The sequence below is a fragment of the Canis lupus genome, chromosome 25 (assembly GCF_003254725.2).
Source record: "Canis lupus dingo isolate Sandy chromosome 25, ASM325472v2, whole genome shotgun sequence".
Taxonomy (NCBI): Eukaryota; Metazoa; Chordata; class Mammalia; order Carnivora; family Canidae; genus Canis; species Canis lupus.
Genome location: NC_064267.1, coordinates 46,781,016 through 46,796,029, shown reverse-complemented (window position 1 = coordinate 46,796,029; position 15,014 = coordinate 46,781,016). Strand labels below are relative to the sequence as shown.

General features: G+C 52.5%; 1 protein-coding gene across 19 annotated transcripts in view; it reads right to left on the bottom strand.

Annotated features, from left to right (window-relative positions):
* The window catches only part of AGAP1 (ArfGAP with GTPase domain, ankyrin repeat and PH domain 1), a 533,006-nt gene that overhangs the window by 366,510 nt on the left and 151,482 nt on the right, over positions 1–15,014 (bottom strand). The window lies entirely within an intron of this gene.

Here is a 15,014-nt window from a genome sequence, read left to right as displayed (position 1 = left end):
CAACCAATTCTGTGGCTGCCTTACATGATTAAGATACTGCCCATTAGCTCGTGATGCCCGGCAAATCTAATCATGGTCCTGGCAGTGGTCTGCTGTGCCGGCCAACATCACGGATCCGTCTCCCTCTCCGTGGGCTCGCTTGAGGCCTCACATCTAGGACTATGCTGGCAGCCACAGAGGACAGACGCCAGGGTCACCTCCACTGTCATACTTAAATGCCCACTGAGCACTCCAGGACCCCATGTGACCGGGGTCCCCCTCTGTCACTGACATCTGGGGTCAGTGCAGGTGGCGGGCAAGAACTGGAAAAGCAAACAAGGGTGCCAACCTCACCGTCCTCCAGGTCAGGGGAGCGCCCATTGTGGGACTGCCAGGCCTGGCCCCCCAGGCCTGCTCCTTCTCAACCCTCCTCTGTTCTCAGCACAGAAGAATCACACAGAAAGGGACGTGACCATGAAGTCCACGCAGATGGGCTGGTGACGGTCATGGGCATCATCAGCACCTCAGCCTGACGATGCCATGTGGCACCTCCGAGTGTCCACCTCAGCCTGCTCGTGAAGCCCCCTGGGAAGGACAGTCGCCACCCTGCTCATCTGCTTTGTTCCTCGGGCCTGGTGCTCTCACGGTCCTGTGCGCGTAGATGGTCTCCTGGTACCACCTCTCCCCTCTATCCCCCAGCACAGTGTCCACGCTGCACCTGACCCTGGGCGCCCTGCTCCGCTCAGCAGTCGCTGCTGTCATGGCCTGGGGGCGCAGGGGCACGCCTCACCCCACAAGCTACTATGCCCGGCACAAAGCCTGGCCATGCATGAGAAAGTCCCACAACAAATTAAATAGAATACAGAATACACTGAACATAAAGACTGCATTACAGGACACGTCAGCTGAGCCCAGGGATGTACACCAGGTATTTAGTTAGATGGACAGCATACCAACAGCTGCAAAGGTTGTCTGGAGTTCTATCCAACCGATCATACAGCAGAGGCTTCTCCGAGGGGCGGACGCAGGGGGATTTTATCTCTTTCAGTGATTTGGGTCCTGTTTTCTCTGCTGAGGGCACATATTATTTCTGTAATACGAAAAGGCAGTAATACTTTCTCCGGAGTAGCGCCTTTGTTCTGCGTCTAAGAACTATAGTGTCAGACGCCTCATCCTCCTGGTGATCAAAGAGGCAAACCATGGAGGCTTTAAAGGTCAGCCTCACCGTCCGGGCATCACAGAGCATGATTAAGAAGGAAACACGGGAGAAGGTCCCCACCAGTTCTGTGATGCTCACTCCTCAGACTATGAAGGTCAGAGATCCCAACCTGGTCATGAATTTGCAAAGTCCATTTAATAGTAAAATAAGAGACATGAGCTCTTGTGATGTATCTGTTCCCCAGCTCTGGGCCGCTGCTTGGCCACCCTCTCCCTCCCCCGCAATCAGCATTCTCTGCCCACCTGGTACAGCTCGCGGTCGCTTCAGCAAACATGCTGCACCAGGAGGCTCTGCTGGGCATCCCTGTGAACACCGTGCAGGTAAAGCCAGCCAGATTTGGGAAGAAGGAACCGGAGTCCCCACGCTTCCTGGTGCCGACCCACGTCTAGTAACGTGGCCTAAGTCTGAGGAGTGTCCGCTGTCTGACCACACCAGGAACCAAGCAGGTGTACAGAAGCAGGCTTCCTAATCCTTGTCTTCATTATTCTTTATGCTACTAAACCTTAAAGCTAAATGGACAGTTACCTATACTCCCTTCCAATATCAAATAGCGATCTCTTTCACCTTTTATGAAATGTTCGATATATTTTACAAAATTAGGAGACATTCAAACTGCTGTATTTTCCAAATGGGAAAGCCATCAATTACCGCCTGCTAGGGAGCAACACATAGGACCTGCTCCTACTGCAGACAAACCAAAAATATTTCTAGTAGACAGATGTTCAATGCAAGAATTAAAAAAAAAAAAAAAAAAAAAAAAAAGCTAATTCAGGGGCACCCGGGTCGCTCAGTCGTTGAAGTGTCTGCCTCTGGACCAGTCATGATCCTGGGGTCCTGGGATCAAGTCCCGCATTGGGCTCCCTGCTCAGCGAGGAGCCTGCTTCTCCCTCCGCCTCTGCCCCGCCCCCAGCTCATGTGCTCTCTCTCTTGCTCACTTGATCTCCTTCTCAAATAAATAAAGTCTTTAAAAAAAAAAAAAGGCTAAGATCAATTCTCAACTTGGTAGGACTGGCTCTAAGTACTACTTCTAAGGAGGTTATAAGGAGTTTTCAGGATTATTTTTGCACGACCACATGGGTGGGGCTCTATCCTTCCCTCTGCCCTCAGTGCCTGGCTGTGGAGTGCTGGTGGCTGAGACTCCTCCAGTGACTGCCCTGGGAGTGAAGAGTGGGGCAGCCCAAGGATGTGACCCCTGAAAGGCACACAGATCAGTCATGGGTATGAAGGCCCGGCCCCCTCACCTAACTTGGGACACTGAGAATTGTCCCAGTCCAGTCAGACTTTGCCGACCTCCTCAGGGTATCTAAACCCCTCTGGTGGCTGCACTGCAGCCCAAAGCCACCCTCCTCCCAAGAGCAGGCCTCAGGAAATGCCCTGCATGCTGCTCTCCCTGCAGAGCTGGCTTCTGGAGGAGCTGACCTCCCACAACGGCTGTACCCAATGGGAAATGCTGCAGAACATACACAGAGCTCCCACCACGAAGATTCTCAGCCCACAGAGCCAGACCCAGGGAGGCGCTGAGTCTGACACAGGGAACACAGGTAACAGCACTTCCCCCGTTCACGGCACCCGGCCAGTTTCCTGACGTAGCCGCCCACAGCACGTACTACTGCTCACTCACTGACTCACTCATTCACCCAGGCTTCCTGCAGCCAGGCCCCATGCCATGAATTACGGAGACACTCATGACCAACTCCAACCTGATGCTACCCTCGGGAAGCATCAGTCTAGAGTAGATGACCAACAAGCTCACAAAGAGAAGTGTGAAGACAGACCATGAGCATGCTAGGCAGGAGCACAAGAGCTCTTGTCTGGGGGGAGGCTGGCTCGGGGAGGGCCAGCAGAAAGGCTTCTCCGAAGCGCTGGGCATCTACACGCTGGCACACAGAGGAAGAGGGGCAGGCCCCACTCAGGAGGGGGACGGAAGGGAACGGGATGAAGCATGCCTTGACATCACGTTGTTGGAGAGGTCAGATATTATCGTGTTGGCAGTGGAAGTCAGCTGGTGGCTTTAGGCTGAAAAGGTGACATAAGTCACACGTTTTGCCTGATGTGCAAGACCGGGCTGCAGAGGACAGGTTGGAAGGCCCCTCCCACTCCTGCAGACCCAGTGGTGGAGGTATGGAAGAAGGAAAGCAGACAGGAGAGGAGTAGAGGAGAAGAGCAGCCCTCTCAGCACCACTGGGGCGGGTTGGGGTGGGCACTGAGGGACCAGACGCAACAGGAGGCCAGGTGTCTAGCTGACGGAGCAGAGGGAAGGTGGACAGCAAGCTCAGATCTGGGGAGAGGCTAGAGGCGCAGGGGTGGGGGTGAGGGGAACCTACCCAGAGGCGTCTACACCTACCCATGATGGTCACTGGCCATGCAGGGCTGTTCCCATGGAGCCTGCCAAGGAGGCCCCCCTCAGTGTTTGGCTTAGGATACAAAGCCCCTGGGGTAGATGCGCATATCTGGTGTCTGAAGTCATTCTGTTTCACTGATTTACAACCTCCGAACAAAGCTTTATGGTTTTGGTAATTTGGTCTACCTTGCAACTAGCTATCATGATGGTGTTCAAGTCTTTGAAGTTTCCTAACATGCTGCAGTTTAGGTGTACTAGGAAATTTACTTTTGCATCCCCCCCCTTCCTCCAGCTCCCTGGAGCTCATCAGCCCCTGGCCCCAAGTGTGGTAAGTGCTTCATCCCTGCGGGTGGGGGGGCGGGTGAGGGGGCACCTGGAAGCCACACAGACAGGGGAAGGAAGGGGCAGTGCAGCACCTGCCAACAACTAACCATGCTTATCTGACCAGCTTAGACCAAGCGTTGCTCTGTGGTGGGGGGAGGGAGGTGGAAGGTGAATCAGAGCCAGCCACAGACTCCTGGATGCCTCAACTTGAGGCTGGAAGCATATCAGTTTACTTTTGTTTGCTACAATGGAAATGGGTGGAAATTCCTGCCTAGGAGAGTCAAAGGCCCACCTGTCCCCTCCCTGGATGAGCAGCAGCAGAGCCATCTGCCGAGGCGCCAGCCTTTCCCAGGGCAGCAGTGGACCCTACAGCCTGGACCCTCAGGAAGAGGAACGCTCGCCTGGGCTCTGCCTGGCCTGGGGAATGGGATCTGGGGGGAAGGAGAGGATCTCCTAGTAGACAACCCCCAACGCAGGGCTCCAGCCCTCAGATCTGAGCCCTCTGAGATCCCCAGCTCACAGCCTCAGCAGAGGAAAACCAGCATCAAGTGATTTCCAAGAAGGCTTCTGGCATATTTAAAATAGCAGCCACGACTCCATGCTGAACCCTCAGGCTCAGACTCAGTGTTTACATGGCTGAATTTAGAACTCTCAAAATAAAATCATTGGTCTGGACTTCTCAAAACCAATATTACTACTGGACCGAAGGCACGGGCTCCAGCAGGGGCTAAGAATACAACATACTTTGCTTCTTGCTTATCGATTTTATTTTACACTAAACCTGTGCCTCAATGTCTCAAATGTGCAATATCAAATCTAATCGGGGCTCTGCCTCTGGAACCAAACATGAGCCTGCAGGCCAAGAGGGAAGGAGGTGTGGGTGTATGGGACAGGCCCCACTCCTGCACCTGCCTGCAGCCTCAGGAGCCCACCTGGTCCAGGCCTTTCAACAGGTACTGCTTCTACCTTCAGAAAGACAGGGATTATGGTTGGGAAGCGGGAGGGCCAAGGTCCTTCTAGCTCTGACCTTCCAGGTTGTTTTGGAAATGCATACTCGGGTGCCTGGGTGGCTCAGTCAGTTAAGCACCTGCCTTCAACTCAGGTCATGATCCTGGAGTTCCAGGATCGAGTCCCATATCAGGTTCCCTGCTCAGCAGGAGTCTGCTTCTCCCTCTACCCTCACCCTATTTGTGCTCACTCTCTCTCTCTCTCACTCTCTCTGGGTCTTTCAAATAAATAAATAAAATTAAAAAAAAAATGCCTATCAAGTCCTCTGAGCATGAGAAGTGAGGCCACTGCATTGGCCCCAGGTGTGGGTCAGGTAGCCCAGATGCCTCCTCACCCAAGGACGGGATAAGAGAAGCACCTTTGGGCTCATTGATGACAGGAGACGGGACTCGTGTCAGCAATGCCTGAAAGCCAGTGAGGAGGGAGGATGAGGAGTCTGTAGTCACCCCTGCATTTACAATCACATCACACTCATCAAACACATGCAAGTCTTAGATCTATCCACCATCACATAAAATCAGTCCAAGGAAAACAAGAAGAAGCATTTAAAAAAAAAAACCATATACCAGATAAAATACCTAAAAATAAAGCCACCAAGGAGATGAAAATATCTGTAGTCTGAAATCTGTGAGACAGTGATGAAAGAAACTGAAGACAAAACAAATAAATGGAAATATATTCCATGCTCATGGATTGGAAGGATCAATACTGTTAAAATGTCCATACTACCAAAGCAATCTATAGATTTAACGCAATCCTATCAATACCAATAGTATTTTTTTTTTAATTTCATTTATTTGAGAGAGCGTGCACCTAAGCCAAGTAGGCTGGGAGCAGCCGAGGGGGAGGGAGCAGCAGACTCCCTGCTGAGCAAGGAGTCTGATGCGGAGCTCAATCCCAGGACCCTGGGATCATGACCTGAGACAAAGGCAAACACTTAACCAAGTGATCCACCCAAGGTGCCCCGAAATACCAACAGTCTTTTCCACAGAAACAGAACAGTAACACTAAATTCGTATAGAACTGCAAAACATCCCAAATAGCCAAAAGCAAACCTGAGAAAGAAGAACAAAGCTAGGCGTTCACAATCCTCAAGTTCAGGATACACTACAAGGCTTGAGTAATGAAACAGTATGGAACCGGCACAAAAGCAGACATATAGATCAACAGAACAGAGAATCAGAAATAAACCCAAGCTTATATGGTCAATGAATATATGACACAAAGACCTGATTATACAATGGAGAAAAGACAGTCTCCTCAATAAATGGTGCTGGGAAAACTGGACAGCTACGTGCAAAAGAATGAAACCAGACCACTATCCTACACCACACACAAAAATAAACTCAAAATGGATTAAAGACCTAAATGTGAGACCTGAAACCATAAGAATCCTAAACAAAAACACAGGCAGTAATCTCTTGCCCATTGACCTCAGCAAGGTATTTACGGAGAGGTCCTCTCAGGCAAAGGAAACAAAAGCAAAAATACACTACTGGGACAACACCAACATAAAAAGCTTTGCACCATGAAGGAAACCATCAACAAAACAAAAAGGCAGCCTACTGAATGGGAGAAGGATTTGCAAATGACATATCCAATAAGGGGTCAGTATCCAGAATACATGAACACCTTAGACAACTCAATACCAGAAAAACACATAATATGATTAAAAATGGGGAGAGGGGGCAGCCCCGTTGGTGCAGCAGTTTAGCGCTGCCTGCAGCCCAGGGCGTGATCCTGGAGACCCAGGATCGAGTCCCAAGTCGGGCTCCCTACGTGGAGCCTGCTTCTCCCTCTGCCTGTGTCTCTGCCTCTGTGTGTGTGTGTGTATGTCTCTATGAATAAATAAATTAAAAAATATATATTTAAAAAAAATGGGGAGAGGATCTCAGTAAGTATTTCTTCAGAGGAGACATACAGATGACCAATGGACACATGAAAAGATGCTCGACATCACTCATCATCAGGGAAACACGAACCAAAACCACAATGAGCTCACATCTGTCAGAATGGCTAAAATCAAAAACACAAGAAATAAGTGTTGGCGAGGATATGGAGAAAAAGCAACCTTCATGCACCACTGATGGGAACGCACACTGGTGCAGCCACTGCGGAAGCAATATGGAGGTTCTCAAAAGATTAAAACTAGAAATACCATATGATCCAGTAATTCCACTACGGGGGCATCTCCCCAAAGAAAATGAAAACACCAATTCAAGAAGACAGATGCACCTCTATGTCTACTGCAGCATCATTTACAATAGCCAAGGCAGGGATGCAATGGGAGTCCACAGGTATGTGAAAGGATAAAGATGTACACACATACGTGCATATGTACACACACACACACGTGAATATTACTCAACCATAAAAAAGAATGAGGTATTGCCATCAGCCACAATGTGGATGTGAATGGACACAGAAGGTATTATGTTAAGTAAGTCAAGAAAGACAAAGACCATATGACTTCAGTTATACGTGGAATCTAAAAAACAAAACAGGGATCCCTGGGTGGCGCAGCGGTTTGGCGCCTGCCTTTGGCCCAGGGCGCGATCCTGGAGACCCGGGATCGAATCCCACGTCAGGCTTCTGGCATGGAGCCTGCTTCTCCCTCTGCCTGTGTCTCTGCCCCTCTCTCTCTCTCTCTCTCTCTCTATCATAAATAAATAAAAAATTAAATAAATAAAATAAAATAAAATAAAATAAAATAAAATAAAATAAAATAAAATAAATAAATAAAATAGAAAACAGAGGTGACTGAGTAGTTCAGCTGCTTAAGTCAGTTGGTTAAGCGTTCGACTTTTGATGTGGGCTCAGGTCCTGATCTCGGGGTTGTGAGATCAAGCCCCGTGTCTCAGCATGGAGCTTGCTCGTGAATGTCTCTCTCTGTGCCTCTCCCCTCCCATGCGTGCGTGTGTGTGCTCTCAAATAAATAAAATCTTTATAAAACAAAACAGGGATCCCTCGGTGGCTCAGCGGTTTAGTGCTGCCTTCAGCCCAGGGCATGATCCTGGAGTCCCGGGATCGAGTCCCACGTCAGGCTCCCTGCATGGGGACTGCTTCTCCCTCTGCCTGTGTCTCTGCCTCTCTCTCCCTCTCTCTGTGTATCTCATGAATGAATAAATAAAATCTTAAAAAAAAAAAAAAAAAAAAAACATTCATAAATATAGAGAACCAGTCATTGCCAAAGGGGAGGTAGTGGGATGGACAATGTGAAGGGGGTTAAGAGGTACAAACTTCCAGATATAAAATAAGTAAGTCACAGCAATGACAAGCTCAGCATGATGAATACAGTCACTAATACTGTGATGACGTCATCTGGCGACGCGGTAACCACACTCGTCGTGGCGAGGAGTAGCATACAGACTCATCCAATCACCACACTGTACACCTGAAACTAATCCAACACTATGTCAAGCCTACTTCAATAAAAATTTTTAAAAACCAAAACATTGTAAATACCACTAAAGGCCCTGAAGTGCTCAGTAACAGGCCAGAAAGCAAAGAATCCAGCCTGACATCTCAGCTCTGAAGACTCCCGGGCAGGGTCCTGCTGGGGCAGCAGCGGCCCAGCCTGCCACCCTCGGGGCCACGGGCGCGACCGGGCACCACAGGTGCACAGCCGTGCGGGGCCATCTACCGACGTCCCATCCTCGCTCCAGGGCTGCTCCGAAGCAGCCCCACAAATGCCAGGGCCCTGGAAATGCTACCGATCTTTCACCAAGTTTGAGATGGGGGCAGCGGGTGGGGGAAGACCCCTACCTGCCAACGCAGGGGCCATAAGAAATTACGTGTCTGAAATGACAATGGAAGGGGAGGAGGGCAGCCGCCAAAGTGACCTGAGACCTCCGGACGCCGCACGGGACAAAGCCACCGCCACCACCATGCCGTGCTCCTGCTGTGGCTTCAACATATCATCATTTTCCTGCACAAGCCTCTCTGCCTCCTCTCCCCGAGGCCCAAACCGTGAGGTCCTGGGGCACATGGACACACACAGCCTGCTGGTCTCTGCAGAATAACGAGGGCAGCGATACTGGTGTCAGAGACCCAGAGGGCCCTCGGAGGGCGGCAAGTTCCCAAGGTGCCAGCCCATGGGGTGTGCATTAAGGACATGCTGCCCGGCGCCCAGGGCCACCGGGTGCGACAGGGCACAAAGAGGGGTGCATCCAGGATAGGCAGCGGGAGGGGTCATCTGCCAAAGGCCACACGGTGGGTTTCTGTTTGTCTCTCTTTAGAGAAGCATCCTACTGACCTATGAGTGATATGATAATCCACCTCCACCTCCCAGGGTTGTTGCTGGAATCAGCGATGCACCTTGTGCTTCCAAGTGCGCCAGCCTGCAAACACTCCAGGGTGTGGCTGCTGCTGCCGCGCTGCCACTGCCTTATGGGACACAGCAGCGACACGGGTCTAAAAATAGCATGACCGGTTCCACTCCTCAAGTGGCAGTCGGGTGGCAGGAGCACACACTGCAGGGCAGAGCGTAGGACGAGGCCCGGTCTGGCCGTGTGCAGGCTCTGCTCCCCTGAGCTGTCACCTGAGCAACCCGAAGGTCATTCCCTGCACTGCTAGGCACTCCGGAGGGCCATGTCCCCAGAATAAAGAGTGGCTTTCCTTCCAGTGGTGGCAACTCCCTGGGCTAGTCACAGGTGCACGAGCCATCACACGCACAGTCACAACACACAACAGAAGGGAAAGCTTCCAGTCCCCACCACCACCTGACTCTGGAAATGCGCCACCGCAGAGCCCAGCAGGCCCGGGGTCTGACCAGGTGGGATGGGAGAGTCCTGATGGTGGCCTGAGTGTGCAGGACACACTAAAGACCCGGGGAGGGGGGGCGGTCCTAGAAATGTGTCTGAAGCAGAGGGGCGGGCAACACAAAAGGCGACTGAGCCCCCCGCCGACTCCCGGGGCTGGCAGGTGCTTCACGCCCAGGACCTCAGACCCCAGCAGGCACGGGCAGAAACCCACCCCTAAGACGCAGGCCCCTCGACCGGCAACAGAGCGGCAGGGTCCAAGGTGAATGACCTCTCATGGATTTACGCGGCATCGTCCACACAGATCACGCTGTCACCCCAAAGGAACACGCACTACAAATGAGGGTCAGGCTTCCGAGCCCGGCACGGGGGCGCAGATCTGGAGCGTGGACGGGGTCCGCTGCCACGTGCCACCCAGAACGCTACACCAAAACCGCCGCCTGATGGAAATGCAGAATTTAATCTCCTGCCTCAGGATCTACATCTACCTTAAGACTTTAAGGAAAAGGAAATGCCACAAAAATCTCCTGCAGTGTAGAAAATTAACTGCCTTAGGAACGTGGATTTGTCGGAGAGCAAATGGCCAGGTCCTTCTGCTGAGAATGATAATCATGCTCACTGCAGAGCGAGAGCGAGGGCTCCTCCAGTCTCTGGACACGGGAAGCAGAGGCCAGGGGACGCTGTCGGGTCAGCAGTGCCCACCTGGCCTTTGACCTGCACGACAAGGGGACAGTAGCCAAGTCACCAGGCCTTTGGGATCCATTGGGAACTTGGTCATTCAAAACGCCTTCCTGTGAACCAGAACTTGCAAGTGCTTGTGACCAAACCCCCGTGAGTACTGTAAACATGCAAGTGCCCTTCCCAAGGGGACAGCACAGCGGACTTGAAGCCTCGGAGCATCACGATACCACACTGTGAACACGCGCAAACCAAGTCAGACCCCCTGCAGGCTTGACTCACGTCTGTGCGTGCAGAGAACAGGACACTCCCGAGTCCTCGCATTCTGGACCTGCTCCCCCCGTACTGACCGACTCTCAGAACTCAGTAACCCAGCTGTGCCACAGGCGCACCACTTCCTAAGCACTGGTCACGGCTGGCAACGGATACAAAATTAGGTTAACTGCATCAGGCTTTTAGGTTCTACTGCATTTGACGTTCAAAGTTGTTTTATTTATTTATTTTTTCAAGATTGATTTATTTAGTTTGAGGGGGGTGTGCTGGAAAGGGGCAGAGTGAGAGGGAGAATCACGAGCAGACTCCACACTGAGCACAGAGTCCGATGCGGGGCTCGATCTCACGACCCCAAGAGTCCTGTACTCAACTGACTTAGCCACCCAGGGGCCCCTGGATGTTTACTCTTGAGATCTTTTTAGTTTAAGAACAGGTAGGCGAAGCCTTCAAACTTGAATGGGTCCGGAAAGAGACAAACGCCTTCCTATGTGGCTGTGTGTCTGGCTGCGTCAGGAGAAGGGGGCAGACAAGGCGGCTAATTGCACTGGGAGAAGCGAGCTCAAGACCACAGCACTGGACGGGAAACAGCGTTCCTCCAGAGCGTGTGCTCCCCTCCTGCGGGGAGACTCGTGCAATAGTCGGGGTGAGTGTAGGAGGAGCAGCAGACTGAGCAGCTGGGAGGAAAAGAAGAGCGTGTGGCCACCGAGTCCTGAACCGCAGCTGTGGGTGCTGGTCACCCCACCCGGTGCCACGGCCCCGAGTCAGCCCAGTGTACAGACGGGCAGTGCGCTCAGGGTGATGCAGTGAGTGACGGAGTAGGACTCTGGGCACAGCCTCTGGGGGGCCTGCAGCCTCTCTTCCCACTAGCCCGTGCCTTTCCTGACGAGGCCTGAAGGTGACACCCTGCATGAGAACTGTCAGAACAACACTCCCGATAAGAGGATGACAAGCGCCACGGGCTACCTACCAGAAGGCACACTTTGAGCATCAGAACCCGTCAAAACGTATGTCAGCTGCTGCCATGCAGAGACAAAGCCTCGGGGAGGCCAGACCTCTGCCCTCACCTGGGTCCCCTTTACACAGCCCATGGGGGCATCCATCACACAGCGCTGCCCAAGACTGGTCCAAATGAACAGACCCAAAGGCACTGCCTAATCCCGCAGCTTCCAGAGGGGCTCCTGGACCCTGATTCATGGGCATTCACGCTCCGCACACGGGCATTCAGGCTCAGGCCCCACTCCATCCCACCACCACTGGGCTCAGGCTCGACGCTTCCGCCACAGCCAGACCAAAGCCCTAACTTCTGCTCAAAGCTGCCCAGTTTTTTTTTTTTTTTAATTTTTATTTATTTATGATAGTCACAGAGAGAGAGAGAGAGAGAGGCAGAGACACAGGCAGAGGGAGAAGCAGGCTCCATGCACCGGGAGCCCGACGTGGGACTCGATCCAGGGTCTACAGGATCGCGCCCTGGGCCCAAGGCAGGCGCCAAACCGCTGCGCCACCCAGGGATCCCTGCCCAGTTTTTAATCTTTGAGCCCCTGTCCACGGACAAAGCAGATTTTCTCCACCTTACGCATGTACCTCAGCACCTCTCCTCAGTCGTATGGGTGAGGGTCCCTACAAGGAAGCCCAGCCCTGGAGCCAGCTCCCCGCACTCTCACCTCTTACATTTAAACCCAAAAGGCCTCTCACACTAGGATTTCTCGCAGGTACTAGTGATGAGCATGTTCTATGTTCTAGCAAACGGTCAAGCTCGGTGCTTTTATCAAGGCAATAGCACTGTTCAGAGGGTCCCTGACGCACGAGGCCGCAAAACCAAACGAATTCAGTCGAGCCCGTGCTGGTAGCGACGTGCGGTCCAATCCTACTCGGGTCCCAGGCCGGCAGCGGCTCCCAGGGAGCCACGGATCACAGGGTCAACAGCCAATACACTCGCAACCGTCCTGCGTCCACGAAGACACTGTGTCTGTCACTCCCAGTATTCAGCACGCTGCACGAGACAGTCAGCACTTCATCATCACACAGGCTTTGCGTCGGACGATCCTGCTGAACTGCAGGCCAAGGAAAGTGTCCTGAGCGCACTGACGGCGCTGGGTTAGCCTATCAGATGCATTTTCGACTGAGGACGTTCTCAACTTACAACGGGCTTATCAGCACCTTGCCCCTTGCCCCACCGTTAAGCCCAGGAAGATCTGTACGTAAAAAAGCGAGTCAGAACGTCGGCTTGAGAGCAACACAGGTCCAATGACACCATCTGTGTCATTACAGTTGGGAAAACCTAAATATTACGAGATACTGTGGAATGCTCCAAGTGATCTTTATTACAAAATACTTCACCGAATAAACTTGACGAACATGTCATACCAGGGCCATATCACCACCAAGAGCACGATCAGTCACTAGAACGGGAAGGGGGCGTCTTCCTTCAGGGACACGGGGCCCTCTGCTCTTCACGCAGGTCTGTCGGGCTGCCAGCCCTCCGGGGGGGAACCAGGAACAGGGACAAGGAAAGGCTTTCTGAAATAAACACGTCCTTGGCTTGGATCAGGAATGACAGGAATCCATATGCGGCGGCGAACAGTGAAATCTTCTAGTGACATGAATAAAGAAGGGGGGGGGGGGAACGACACCATAGAAAAAAAGAGGACTGCTCTCCTGGCTTCTGATTTGAAGGTGCTGTGGCAGTCACTGAAAAAGCAGCAGCTAAAACTGCAGATTGTGAGAAACACAGGGTGACGTACTGAAGACAAAATACGAGGTGGATTTACACTGGCCGTAGCCTGGGGAGGGCACTTGTCCCACCCGGGGAAAGGCACATCTCATAGCGCATCTGTAAATCCAAGCACATCCACATATTCGGTACTTTCTATCCCTGGGTCTTTTGCAAAACCTCTCAGAGGCAGTAATTGTAAAGCAAAGCCGATGCCGTGGAGCCACACGGCTTAGCACGTGTTCTCACGCCCAGCTCTGGCCTCGGCGAGAGTTAGCCAGGTGGGGGGTAAACGCCTTCCCTCAGCGCAGGAGGCCGATGGGGCTCAGGGCAGTTACGTGACACATGGGGGCACGGTGCTAGCCTGCGTGTCGCAGCCAAAGCCAGACTAAACCTACCCCACCGACTCTGCTTCTCCACACAGCAACCGACAATCTCCCAGGCTGCGTAGAACATTCCTTCTCGCCACCTCTGTGGGATCACTCACATGCCCCTGAGTGGGGGCACCCAGAGAAAGTGAGCAAGGAGGACATGCTCTGAGGCCACGCTCAGACATCTGCCACCACCCTGGTACAAACAGCATCAGGAGCTCCAGGGGCTCAATGGCCCAACAGGAACCCAGGAAGTTCTAGCTGGGGGACAGGGGGACAAGGGGACAGGGAGGGAGACTCTTTCTGGGCAGCAGAGCTCTTATCACCTCTCAGATCAGCCAGGAGAAGAGAGCAGGAGCCCCAGTGGGGGCGGGTTTGCAGACAAGCAAGAGGACGAAGAAATTCCTTGGAGCTTGGGAGAAAGTCACTTCCTACGAGAACACCAGGTACAAAAGCATCAAAATCCTAGATCCTGAAGGGACTCTTGACCTTAAAACTGGGATGAGGCTTTCTAAGCCCCCAAACAAACCCAGCACCCCTTCCGCATACCCCTGCCGGCCGGCCTAGGCTCGGACACCTCCAGGGATAGGAACTTTTCACGAGAAGGTGGCCTGTTCCACAGTGTGAGGGCTTAGGAAGTGCCTATCTACTTCTGAGGCAAAAATCCCTTTCCCTGGGAGTTTCCCTCGTCAGTGCTGACTACTGGGTCCTTCTCATGTCTGCTTCTCAAATACTGGCAGACAAGTCTCCATGCTCCCACGCTTCCCTTTCAAATTAGAAATCTCCAGCGTCTTCAATGAACTCAGCTTCCAGAATCTTCCATGAACCAGATCAAGAAACCAGATTCGGTCCCTACTCTTGAATACAGGAAGGATCAGAGTCTCAGACGGTGGGGATTCTAGTTTGGGAACTAAAGGCATCAGAAGAAGGAGGCTCCAAGTATCTGGGAGCTACGGATGAGCTTGCTGCATGGCATGGAAGGAGACAGAAGCAGCCTCGCTCCCACACCAGCAACTGTGCCTGCTTCTAAGGCAGCGGGACGTGAGCTGTTGGAAAGCAAATCACAGGTAAGCATCCCTAAGTCCAGAATCCTGTTTCACATACTTCACAGACCGACTGGTGTTTGGCTGCTTTAAAGCCCCTGCTAAGGGCACCCAGGTGGCTCAGTGGGTTAAGCATCTGCCTTTCGCTCAGGTCGTGTTCCCGGGGTCCTGGGAAGATGGAGCCTCACGTGTCAGGCTCCTTGCTCTGCAGGGAGCTGATGCTCTTTCTCTCTCTGCAGCTCCCCCTGCTTGTGTGCTCTGTCAAATAAATAGAAACTTAAAAAACAAAGCCCTTGCTAAATGAACAG